This window comes from Acomys minous (assembly GCF_964271855.1).
Source record: "Acomys minous genome assembly, chromosome: 9".
In the NCBI taxonomy this organism is placed as follows: Eukaryota; Metazoa; Chordata; class Mammalia; order Rodentia; family Muridae; genus Acomys; species Acomys minous.
In genome coordinates this window covers 105,690,710-105,703,981 of record NC_140490.1, presented here as the reverse complement: position 1 = coordinate 105,703,981, position 13,272 = coordinate 105,690,710, and the positions used below count along the sequence as shown (strand labels likewise).

The window sequence follows — 13,272 nt, the reverse complement described above, 5'->3', positions numbered from 1 at the left end:
TGCAGGCCCCCCTGAATTGAGATCTGCCAGCCTTGATGGTCTCCTTGTAAGGGTCCTGAATCCTCAGAGTCCTTCCATCCCCCCATTCTTTCATCACACTCTCATTGCTCCAACCAGAGTCCAACAGAAAGTCCCAGTATCTCTCCTGAACTCTTGCTAGGAGGAGTCTCTCAGAGGACATCTATATTGGGCTAATATCTACTTATAAGTGATGATATACCATGCATGTCTTTCTGGGTCTGGGTTAACTCACTCAGGATGATCTATTTTAGTTCCAACCATTTGCCTGCACATTTCAAGATTTCCTAGTTTTTGATAGCTAAGTATTATTCCATTCTGTAACTGTACCAAAGTTTCTTTATCCATTCTTCGGTTGATGGACATGTAGGTTGTTTCCAGATTCGGATTATTATGAATAAAGATGCTATGAAGATAGTTGAACAAATGTAGTTAAGTTCTAAATCAGAATTCACCAGCCTCAGGTTTAAGGTGATTCCTAGTGTCAAGGCTTTATAATTTTTCAGTCACACATAGTTCACAAACTCTCCATAATCTTTTTGAAAAAGGTAAAAGTGGAAGAAATCTTTTGTATTTCATTCTACATAGCAATAATTGTTTTAAAAGAAGCCCTTTGTAAAAGGAGATATTATAAACCAGTATTTTCTTTATAAAAATATTTAAAAATTATTGATAAAGTCGTGCCAGAGCCACAATTGTATTTAAAGTATTTGTGATACATATTAATTAAGTGGAATATGCTCTAGATTTAAAAGTTCACTATTTTAAAAATGTTTAAATTAATTAATTATATAAGCCATCACATGGACAAACTAAAGAGGAAAAACCCCTGTACTTTAGTATCAATAGCTACAGCAGTAGAAATAAGATAGTTATAAATTATTCATGCTCAAAAAGTTCAATACAGTAGTTTTAGAATGTCTTCAAATTGATAAGAAATACCTACAAAATATGCAGCTCGTAGCATACATAATAGTGACAAGTTTTTACATCAAACAAGGTGAAGAACAAAGTGAATTTATCCCCTTTATACTCTCTTTTGATATCATATTGAAGACATTATTAAGAAAGGAAAAATGATAAGGTGCACCTGTTTGGATAATAAATGATCCAACACAATGAATTATAAAGGTGATGCCATCATCTTGTTAGAAAATTAAGAAGATCTGAAAAACTAACCAAAAAATAGCCCTTGGATATACTTAGAAATTACAGCAAGTGTGCAAGATGTAATAATAATATAATTATATTAGTCATCTGCTCTGTAAAGAAACGGCACTCAGGAATTCAGCACTTACAACTGAAGTTCAGCAAACAAGATGTATGTGGGTTTTGTGAGTGAAAGGGAGATGGATCACGGTTACAGAATGATAGCTGATCTTGACAAGTTACAACTTTCACTAATGAATGAACCCCTGGCAAAAGAATCAAAGTATTACCCAAGCAAAGACAGCTTTCAAAAAAAAAAAAAAAAAAAAAGGTCATGAGCAGTCGTAAGTCTATGGAACTTCTACAGCTGAAAAACACTTTCAACAAAGAGGCCAGATGCAGGACTGACTCAAAAAAAAAAATTCAGTAGCTCTCCTACATATAAATGAGAGACGGAGAGAAAGAAATCAGGGAAACAAAACCTTTCATAATAGCTTCAAATAATATGAAATCTGTTGAGGTAACTCTAATGAAACAAGTGAAAGATGTGTATGATAAAATCTTCCAAGTTTTTGATGAAATAAATTGAACAGATTATCAGAAGATGGGAAGATCCCCCATGGTAATGTATCAGTAGAATAAACATAATAAAAGTGGCCGTTCTACCAAGAGCAGTCTATAGAGTCAATGCACTTCCCATGAAAATTCCAACACAACTCTGCAGAGCTTGAAAGGACAATTCTGAGCTTCATATGGAAAAACAAAAAGTAGGAGAGATAAAACATGAACCGTAAAATAATGCTGTAGACCTCACTATTTCAGATTACAAATTATACCACGGGCATACATTAATAAAAACTGCATGGCATTGGCATAAAAAAATCATGTTGACAAAAAAATGTAGAATTGAATGTTGCAAGGTATTTGATCCCCGTGTGATCCTTGAGATTGTGAACTGTAAAAACCTGTCTTTTGTTTGGCGTGGTTGAGCCATAACACACATCCTTTTTTTTTTCTTTGTTTTTTTTCTCCTTTATTAATTTATTCTTGTTACATCTCAATGGTTATCCCATCCCTTGTATCTTCCCATTCTTCCCTCCCTCCCATTTTCTCCTTATTCCCCTCCCCTATGACTGTGCCTGAGGGGGATTACCTCCCCCTGTATATGCTCCTAGGGTATCAGGTCTCTTCTTGGTAGCCTGCTGTCCTTCCTCTGAGTTTTCTGACACAGGATTAATAAAGTTAACTGTAGGTCAAGAGATGGAACAAGAAACAGGAATTAAGGAGTACGAGGGACCTTGAATTGACAGATATTTAAGTCAGCTTGTAGAAGTACAAGGGTCCTTGGTGCTTCTTTGGTCTTGAAATTTTAGCATAGATCTCTAGCTTGAGCTCCTCAGCTCCTTGGCCTTTTTGGGCTTTGAGCTAGCAAGCCTTTGACCTTGGTGTTTTTTCCCCTTTTCCTCTTGAGCTATCAGCTGAGCTAGTGAGTCTTTTGAGCCTTTTCAATGTGACATGAGCTGAGTTGGAAAGTCAGCTTGGTGCCTTCTCTGTCTCCCTGAGCTAGCAGGTTCTTCACCACAACATCTTGTTCCCGAGTCTTTATTGGCAAAATAGAACGCTCTGGGATTTTCAATTAAAGCAACAATTGAATATGCGGACATAAATCCAAACAACAATGAACACGTATTTTTTGGTTTTTTTGTTTGTTTGTTTGTTTGTTTATAAAGAAGCCATAAATGCACACTGGTAAAAAGAAAGCATCTTCCACAGATGGTGCAGGTCTAATTGGAGGTTTGTGTATAAAAGGATGCAAATAGTTTCGTATCATTCACCCTGAACAAAACTCAAGTCCAAGTGGATCAAAGACCTCAATGTAAAAATAGACACACTGAACACAATTAAAGTTAAAATGGGTGATAACTTTGAAGACATTGGCCCAGGAAAAAACATCTTCCTGAACAAAATACCAACAGCTCAGGCATTAATAACAACAATTAATAAATGGGACCTCATGAACCTAAAAAGATTCTATAGGGCAAAGAACTTTGTCGTTCAGACAAAGTGGCAGTCCACAGAATTGGAAAATATTTTTTTCTAATTCCACATATGATAGAGATCTTATATCCAAAATATATAAAGAACTCAAGGAAAAAATATCAAAAAAACAAATACGCTAATATAAAAATGGGTTTCAGATCTAAACAGAAAATTCTCAATAGAGGAATTTCAAATGACTAAGAAGCATTAAAGGAAATATTCAACATGTTTAGCCATCAGAGAAATTCAAATAATAATAAACTTGAAATTTCATCATATTTCTGTCAATTTGCTAATAAATAACACAAGAGACAGCTCATGCTGGCAAGGATCTGGAACAAGGGAAACACTCCTCCATTGTTGGTGGGAATAAAAAATTTTTACAGTCGCTATGGATGTCAATATGGTGGCTCCTGAGAAAATTTGGTATCAATACACATCAAGACCCAGCTATTCCTCTCTTAGGTATATACTTATTAACTCTCCATCTTACCACAAGGGTACTTGCTTAACTCTGTTCATTCTGGCTTTATTCATCATAGTCAATGATTTGAAGCAACCTAGATGTCCTTCAATAAAGGAATAGATAAAGAAAATGTGGTATATTTATACAATGAGCTATTAGTCAGATATGTAAGAAAATAACATCATGAAATTTGCAGTCAAACAGATGTAACTAGAAAAGAACCATCCTGAGTGAAGTAACCAGATCCAGAAAGACAGATACAGTCTGTATTAACTTGTAAGTGGATATTAGTTGTTAAGTAAATGACAATCATGTTATAAACTATAGTCCTAAACTTTGATGAAACTGTAAGTTAGAAGGAAATAAGAATCTGTATGTCTTTGGTTTTTGTCGTTGAATAAAATATGATGCCAAAAAAACTAACCTGTGATAAGTAAAATTTATATGTCGGATTTCATTAAAATAAAAGCAATATGCTCTGTATAGGAAATTTCCCTTACTAGGATGATAAGATGACTAACAGTTAAGACACTTGCTGATTAATCTTATGTGCCAAAGTTTGAATCTTACCAACTAGCCAATCATCTCCCAATCATAGTTCCCCCCTCCTCTTCTGATTCATCTCTCCCACCCTGTTTCCCCTATTCAGCCTCCTCTTGTCCTGAGAAAAGGGGTGACCCCCCAACCCACCCCAGAACATCAAGTTGCATCATGACTGAGCTCTTCCTCATCTTCTGAGGCCAGGCTAGGCAAACCCCTTAGAGTGAAGTGCTCAAAAGGAGGCCGCAGAGTCCATGTCATAGACAGCACCTGCTCTACTTACTTGGGACCATCATGAAGATCAAACTGCCCATCAGTTACTTATGTGTAGGGGGCCTAGACCCTGCCCATGCATGCTCATTTGTTGGTGTTTCCATCTCTGTAAGCCCCTTTGCGCCTAAGTTAGTTGACTCTATTGGTTTTCTTACAACATCTTGTCCCTCTTCAGGTCTTTCTGTCCACCATTCTCACTCTTCCACAGGACTTCCCAAGCACAAATTAATTCTGGAAAGTCAGGGGAAAAAAGTAAAAAAAAAAAAAAAAAAAAAAAAAAATCCACTTGGTAGTGTTTAAGAGGAAAATCAGGGAATGGTCAGGCTGACCTCAATGAAGTCATTTCCTGGTGAGATTGGCCCACAACAATTATCAATTATACCCATGTGTTTCATATTAGATAATACAACCAAACTCTTACGTATTCTGGCAATAAATTTGCCTAGCGATTTATCACAGCCTTTCCTGAATCACATCCAGAGGATGTCCACTGCAGTTGATGCTGAAATGAGGAAGAGACAGCCATTTACTTCTGAAGAACCATCTCAGTACTGCTGAGGACTATGGCTTTATTTAAAACTGCATAAAAAACAATCACGTCTTACACAGGATAATTACTACTTAATGGCTTTCCATATCTTTTTTCAGTTTTCAAGCCTGTAGCAAATAAATCAAGGGAATCTTAATGTGGAACCAGTGTTCAAAATAGACAATGGATATACAAAATATTCTTGCCTTATTGTTATACATTTGTCATAGTCTGTTTTGCTTATACCTCAAGGTAAAAACCCATTTACTGTATCATTTATTGTCATAACTAGTAAAACTTTGAAAATGATTTTTTTTTATTTTAAAATTGTATGTGTAAGCATGTTTGCCTAGGTGCATGTATGCTCACCACATTTGTGAGCCTCTACTACCCAGAGAGGTCAGAGGAAGGCCGTGGGTCCCTTGGTACTGGAGTTACACGAAGTTAAGAGCCACCATGTGAGTGCCGTGAACCAAGTCTGAATCCTCAGAGGCAGAGCAGGTGCTCTTAAGCACCAAGCTGTCTTTCCAGCAGCCAAAGTCAAACATCGTTATCTTCATTATCTCTTCTTTATAATAGCCTTCCATCTTCATTAACATTAAATTAGAGTTTTTAAATATTCAACATACATATGTATATGCGAATGTGTGCACAAGTGCACTAAGAGGGAAGAAAAGGTGGTGGATCCTCTGGAGCTGGAGTTCCAGGCAGTTGTGAACTGCTTGCTGAGAATCTGACTCAGGTCTAGAGCAAGCACTCTGAACTGCTCAGCTATATCTCCACCGCCCTAATTTATTATCACAAATTTTTCTGTTCTATGAACATCATCCAGGAGTCAAAGTTAACCTATCCTTCTACTAAATTACATATTTTATAATACTGGAGGGAGATTCTTATGGTGCCATGTATTATTTTGCACGCTTTGTTCCTAGGTAATGATCATCCTCATGTTTGTATTCACATTCTTCCAGAGCAAAAAAAAAAAAAGCATATTTTTGTATATATTCCCATCCATTTAAACAGGCAGTGTATCTTCACACACGGTGGGTGCTTATAAAGGGTATTTGAGTTAATCTGGAAACGAGTAATCCGTCAAGATAAAGCTTAAGTGTAAAGGTTTCAAAAATTTGTCCAGCTTCCAAATAGATAGCACTGCCTTGTACTCAGTGAATGGGCTGGTTCTCTCAAAACAGCAATCACTGAGGGCTCTCAGAGGGAAAGGGGGTTGCATGCTTATAAAACTGCCAAAGTGTGCAGCTAGGGAACCTTAGCAATATGAGATGCCAAATCGGCCAAATCAAAAGAATTCAACACCCCACATTTACTACTGAATGTACAATGGACAACTGAAAGTACAACCCCACTCCTGGTTTATAAGACTCTCTGAAGGCAGTTGTCTTCTGAAGTTTCATGAGATATTTTGCTTGGAAATTGTATTTTTTTCTCATACAAACAGATATATATGTACAATTAAAAAAATATTTTTCTTCAAGCCATGATAGGGGTGGTCGCTAAACATGTTGTGGGTATGAGAAGAAGACATGTCATTTAGATATCAAGTATGCTAATCTAACATAATCATGCAGGTGGTAGTGGATCCTTTTCTAAGGTCTATGCCCACAGCTCCGGGAACCTGGCTAGGATTCTAGAGACCGGTGTGATCTTCCTCCTGCTGAGAGAACATTAATCCACACAGAAAGCTTTTGGTTGCCACTGCCACGTGACTGTCACTTCCTGCACCTTCATGCATACCTTGCCAGGATGGTAAGTGTTGTGGTTCATAGGTATCACAGCTGGGCAGGGCTGCCTAACTGCTTCCATTGGCAGCTTTCAAAGCGTTTCCTGGAAACATGAAAGCTAGACTTCAGGAAAGAAGCTTTCAGGTCTGATCCAGCTCAGTGATGGTGGGTTATAGGCCTCACAAGTGTTATATTCCCTGCAATAGGGGCAAACTTTCAGTCCCTGAAAGACAACAAAGGATTCCAACTTTATATTGTTTGGCAAATCACTTAAATATTTATTTTTTGCATTTTCTGTATCATGAGGTTTAAAAAACAGATTGTGACATGTCCAACATAAACACTATTGGGATGGGAAAATATTTAATATTGGTATACTAATTGCAGGAGTGGGGGAAAGAATTACAAGTAGAAACTGAATAAGAGCTAGAGCAGAAAAGCTCTGATTTACTAGCAAGGTAAGCATAAAGATTTTTTAATTTAATTTTTCATTTCCATAACATTCATGCCTGCCATTTTAATTATTTTTGAAGTATAAAAATAGAAACAGTCTTCTCTCCTTAACTTATATAAGAGCTTACCAATGGCAGTGGTAACACAGAACTGTCTGTTCTATAGTAGGCACCACTTCTATAGTTCCTTTTCTCTTTCTAGACACTTCCTATTTTTCTGGTATGCTTCTGATAGGCTCAGTAATTAAATCTTAATAAATGAGTTGCATAAAATTAATTTTTTGGCATTATGTCAAATAATTCTGGAAGTATCCATGCACACTTGATCTAGAATCCTTAGCCTAGAATAATTTTTAATGAAGTCTATGCTTAATATTCATCACAGATATACTGAAATAATTGGTTTTATGTGCATATGATATTCATTGACTTAATATATGGTGTTATGAACTTGAGGAAAGCTTTTATTTCTAATATTTTGTTTAAAAAATACATGTGGATTTCTTTCCTTCATAGTTGCTCTCCAGGTACAAAAGAGATTTCTCTCCACTATGTATTGAACAAAACAGATTAAATTATGTTGCCAGGGAGGAAAATAAAATGTAATTAGGAAGCCAGAGTATCTAACCTGAAATGGCCATTACATGTTATTGTAACTACAGCCCACTGCAGAAATGTTAGAACTATGGACATTATGAAGAAATAAGTTGCTTGGATCCATAATAAAAAACACACACACACACACAAAGTGAAGACTAAGGCAATGATGGACTTATGATAATAATGATTCTTCTGTGTAGCTTTGTCTATTGTAACAACTGTAAAAGTTGTCTGCTGTAAGGGAGTGATAGTGAGGAAATTTTCCATAGAAAAACCCATCAGAGACTGAGAGCTCCGCTCAATCATTTTTGCTACGTAACTTTAAAGTTATTTAAGGAGGTTTCTTAGTCAACTATTATAAATCATGGTAATAAAATGAATTTTTTTTTACATTTTATTTATTCTGTCATCATTAGTTCCTCATGGTAAATGGTAATTGTAACCTTGACAACTCCAAATGTCAAACTACTGATTAATTTTAAAACATTTTACTCCTACCTAGAAACTTAAGGAAAACACATGTTCATGTTTCAAAAATATTTGAGTTTTGTTGTAATAAATAAACATCGGAAGGAATATGTGGTATTCCTGGTTTTAAGCAATGTCATTTTGAATGTGTTTGCATTACATTAGAGCCTGCATGGCTGGTTCTCATAGTTTGACAAAGGCTATTTGAATTTTGGTACACGACTAAAACATAACCCACCTAATTCCTTACAATGTAAAGATAATTATTTAACAAGCTAATGCATATGATGAAATACTTTAAATATCCTTGCTTGCAGAGATTTCTGGATGAAAGTTGTGCCTTCATTATATAATGTAGTTGGTGATGGAAATATAGAAAGAGCTTGGATACACTGAGTTTCCTACACTAGAATTAAAAAAAAAATGTAGCAGTTTCCAGTTTAATGAAACTTGAGCTCTAATAGAAAATGTTGATTTAGCTTGAAATGACACACTTGGCAGATCCAGACATGAATTCTCTTCTGGCCACAATTACTAAGGCTGGACAAAAATAATTCTTTCTTGATAAGCTTTGGCTCTGCGTTCTTATTCTCCATCCAGTGCTTTTACTCTCATATCTGTCAATCTCCTGGTCCCTGAATCTATATGTGCTTTCAACTTTCAGTGTGTAAAGAAATGTAATTGCGTACAGTGATTCTTTGTGTATGAGCTTGCACACATGCTTATGAATCTGTAAGTGTGCTGTGCCTGTTTGTGTAGCCCCCGATTGGTCTTGAAATCATGATCTTCTTGCCTCAGTCTCTGAGTACTGGAAACAAGCCTGTCTCCAAACACTCAACTCAGAACCTTTTTTAAAGTAAGACCAGTATTTGTGCATCTAGTGATAATTTTTACATTTTTAATAATTATGTCGGTATTAAGTGTATAATAACTTTGATGCATTTTTAACAGTAAATGTGTCTATATTAGGAATTACAGTGACTTCATAATACTGGGTCATTAAAATTTTGTGTGTACTTAAACGTGGATAAAGGTTTTAGCTTCACGTTTTATCATATACATTCTGAATGAGGCAGATAATGTGCAATGACCATTGAGACAAAGGTCTTGCTTGTCTGACCCATTGATAAGATACAGATGAGAAAAAAGGAAGTGATGGGAGGGCTCTAATTAGAGTCCTTATGAATGATGGCATTCTCCGTCAGAATTATGTTCCTCTATGCTCCATTGTGCTTCCTGGCTTAACCGCATCACAGAGATCAGAGCAGCAGTTTATTGAAACGTGAAGCAAGGTTCATGTCAATCACGTAGATTCTTATGAGCACATCTAGACTGATTTGGTCTCTCAAACATCTTTTAGTGATTAATGCCAACATTTGATCAACTCATGTCATTAGATTATTCTCTGGGATTTTTGGTATCATATGTTATTCCAGTTGATTGAACCCACAACAAATAACGGATGCTTTTAATTAATTTATTTCATAGTAAATTCAGTTTATCCTTTTAAATTCTGACCTTAAAAGAAAATGTGTTTTACATGGACATATGTTTATATTTATGTGTATCTTATATGTGTGTATATGTATATATACACTAAATCTGTGACATATTTATAATTATACCTAATACCTTAATAAAGGCAAATTTTCTTCACATGCATTAGGAAATATAGTATTTTCATATGCATTTTCTAATAAGTACATTACTGTACTGTACCACCAGAAGTATATTTTCTATCTGACTTGAGGGAAAAAATGTAAAACTCCATTTTGTTTCTAGAATGATTACAACATATTTTCTTTATGTATATTGCAAAGTTTCAAAACTACTTTTTTGCAGTGAATGAAACCTACAATGAAATTCCCAAAATATATACAATAATATTTTTAATGTTTCAATAGATATGTTGGACATAAGTTTTATATTTTACTTACAAAGTCCCTTTCCCATGAGAATTTTATTCTGTGAGTCAAGGAGATGTTCTTTGCAACATAATTTGACTTTTCTTAACATATCTACCTTTTTAAACAACACTTACAATCTTATAAACTGTGACCATTTGTAAGTGCTTTTGGAAGAGAAGTTGAATGAACATTGATAAGTACAGGCCATTTAGATGTCACCATAACTATAGACACATTGCACAGATTAGATGATTTAGGGAAAACATGAAATCCTTCTGAGAAAGGTGAGAAAAAGCTCAGTGGTTAAGAAAACATGCAACTCTTTCCAAGGAGCCAAATTTGTCTCCTAGCACCAACAGGCCTCTCACAGCTGTATGTAACTGCAACTCACAGGAATCCAATGCCCTCCACTGATGTCTTTGGGAAACGCACATACATAGTGCACTCACATATTTAAGGAAACACTCACATACATAAAATGGAAATAAAACAAAGAAAAGCCAGCCAATATAATCACTATTACTAATTCGCTATAATCATCAACTTGACAGTTGTCCTAAAACTGCACAACACATATTTTATGAGTGCCATAAAAGTGTAGAAATGTTAGCCTAAATAGACTGAGCATTTATATATTAATCATGCTGCACTTGCTGTTTATGATTCATCTTAGCCATCATGCTTTGAGAAAAACAAATTATCATGATGCCTTTAAGAGAATAGCCTTTCACACGCTAGAAAAATTAATATACTCCTCCTTTGCAATGTTCCTCATTTATATTATTATCATGACGATAAAGAGGACCATCATCATTATTAGATATAGTTGTGGTAACAGAATCCCACTCTATAGTTCAGAGTGATGTAATCATCCTACCTAGCCAAGAGTTAGTTGAACTCATAGCGACTCTCCTGTTTCAACCTTCTGAGTGCTGAGAATAAAGACTCCACCTCTGTTTTTATAGAAAAATGAAGTAGCTTATTACTCTCTTTCCCCTTCTATTTGCCTGAAATGAGATTTTGTGTGCCTATTGCTTATTTTTGAGACTAGATCTTGCCCTGTAGTCCGAATTGGCATCAGGACTCCCAGTCATCCTACTTCCCCCTTCAGAGTGCAGAGAACAGAGTCACACAGCACCACAGCTGGTCCTGTTTATCAATTATGTCATCAAACACTCCATGAGATCATAGACCTCCTAATGGGGCCTGTGTTAAATGTCATATGAGCTTTGTAAAGCGTATCTTCTTGAATTTCCCCTTATCTTTTTGCTGCATGGAATATCAGTTTTAAAGACTCCAAACTTCATATGGCTTATGGACATTTTCTACTGTCTACTAATTGTTAGTTTTAGTAAGCCACCACACAAAAATATTTAACAGTTATTATATCTAGGATATATTGTATTAAACAGTCTAATGTACTTTAAACTTCTAAACTATAGCTTAAAGAAATTTTATATATGAATAAAACATTATTCAGAGTCAAAGTGCAAAGATGAGTGATGGACTACTTTAGACTATTTTTAAAAATATAACTATGTGATTAAATAATGAAAATCAGTTTTATAAATATCTGAGACTGTGTGGATACTTGAAATGTTACCATAATTAATTAATTACACACACATCAGATTCTAAATAGGTATATATTATAAAAGAACTACCTTTTTGTTTAACTGATATTTAGATTAGTTTTCAATATGTATATAATGACTTCACATTTGGTACCAAATAAAAGAGTAGAAAAAAATGCAAACACGACACAATTCATGATTAAAAATAAAAAGAAACAAGAACATTTAAGTAGAGTAAAAGGGTGGTGCTTTGAAAAGAGGGAGAGAGCAAAATAGCAATGTATTGGCCCCCACATCTTCTGTTCACTATTGCAAACAGGGTGGTACTGTTAGTGAATGTTCCTTGTACAGTTTCTTTCTGGTGACATAACAGTATAGTCTTAAAAACTGTGAAGCTACTTCATATGTAATTATTTGGAGTTGGTGTCTGACTCCATAATGCAAGCTTTAGAACATGATGCAATTTGAGCATTAGAGAAAGCCATTATAACACAACAGAAAAATTAAATTTGAGTTTGAGATGACCGTAAGACACAAGATGTTTTAGGAAATCACTGAAATTATAAAAGGTATATTATTGCTGTCAGAAATATAATAAAATATAATTTTGGGTTTTTTCATGTTTGGAATGTGTACAAAAAGTCAAAATTTAATTTTATATATAGTGAAGAAAAATATTTTTGTAAAAATTCATATTAAGGTGAGACTATATGCAAAAGTAATTTTAAGTAAGCATTCAGTGTCACAGTCTGCTTTCTATTGTTGTAGTACATCACTGAAATCAATTTGGTGAATTAAGGTTTATTCTGTTTACAAGTTCCAGGTTATAGTTCCTCACCAAGAACAGAAAATCATGGCAGAAATCTGGAGATTGAAACAGAAGCAGGGGTCATAGAATGGAGCTATGTATGGCTTATTTTACATGGCTGGCTCAGCATGCTTTCTTATACAGTCCAGTACCACTTGACCAGAGTTGGCACCGAACTCAATGAGCTAAGCTTGTCTACATCAGTAACCGATCAAGACAATGCTGCACAGACTTACATACAGGCTAACTTGATAGACGCCTTTTCTGAATTGAGGTTCCTTATGGCCAAATGACCATTGTTTGTGCTATACTGACCAAGCTATTTAGCTAGCACATCCAATAAAGTCATTTCATTTTGGGTAGTGCACTAAATACTTTTTACCTTGAAATGAATAGAAACAATACTATATTATTTCCAAATACAAATCAGTTTGAAAAAAAATCATACTACATTCTTCTTCCATTGTTTTCCCTTCACTCAACTAAGACATACAATCCTCCCAAGAGTCAAAGACATAAATGCATTCATTGGAAGTGAAGAAAAGAGAAAATCCAAGTAATAGCTAACACAGACTGAAAGATAAGAAAAAATAATGGGTGGGGAAAATACTGACCCTACATTCACTGAGAAACAAGCCTCAAACTTGGTGTTTGAGCCCCAGAACCCATGTCAGAATGTGCCTGTAATCAAGCTCTGGGGAAGAAGAGA

At 35.2% G+C, this 13,272-nt stretch overlaps 1 long non-coding RNA gene across 1 annotated transcript in view; it reads right to left on the bottom strand.

Moving 5' to 3' along the window:
• The window catches only part of LOC311605102, a 100,381-nt gene that overhangs the window by 13,285 nt on the left and 73,824 nt on the right, over window positions 1-13,272 (bottom strand). Inside the window, exons 2-3 of the long non-coding RNA XR_014781793.1 lie at window positions 6,768-6,977; window positions 4,908-4,988 (exon numbers count right to left, since the gene is read on the bottom strand). This is a non-coding gene — a long non-coding RNA (uncharacterized lncRNA). The remainder of the gene's footprint in view (window positions 1-4,907; window positions 4,989-6,767; window positions 6,978-13,272) is intronic.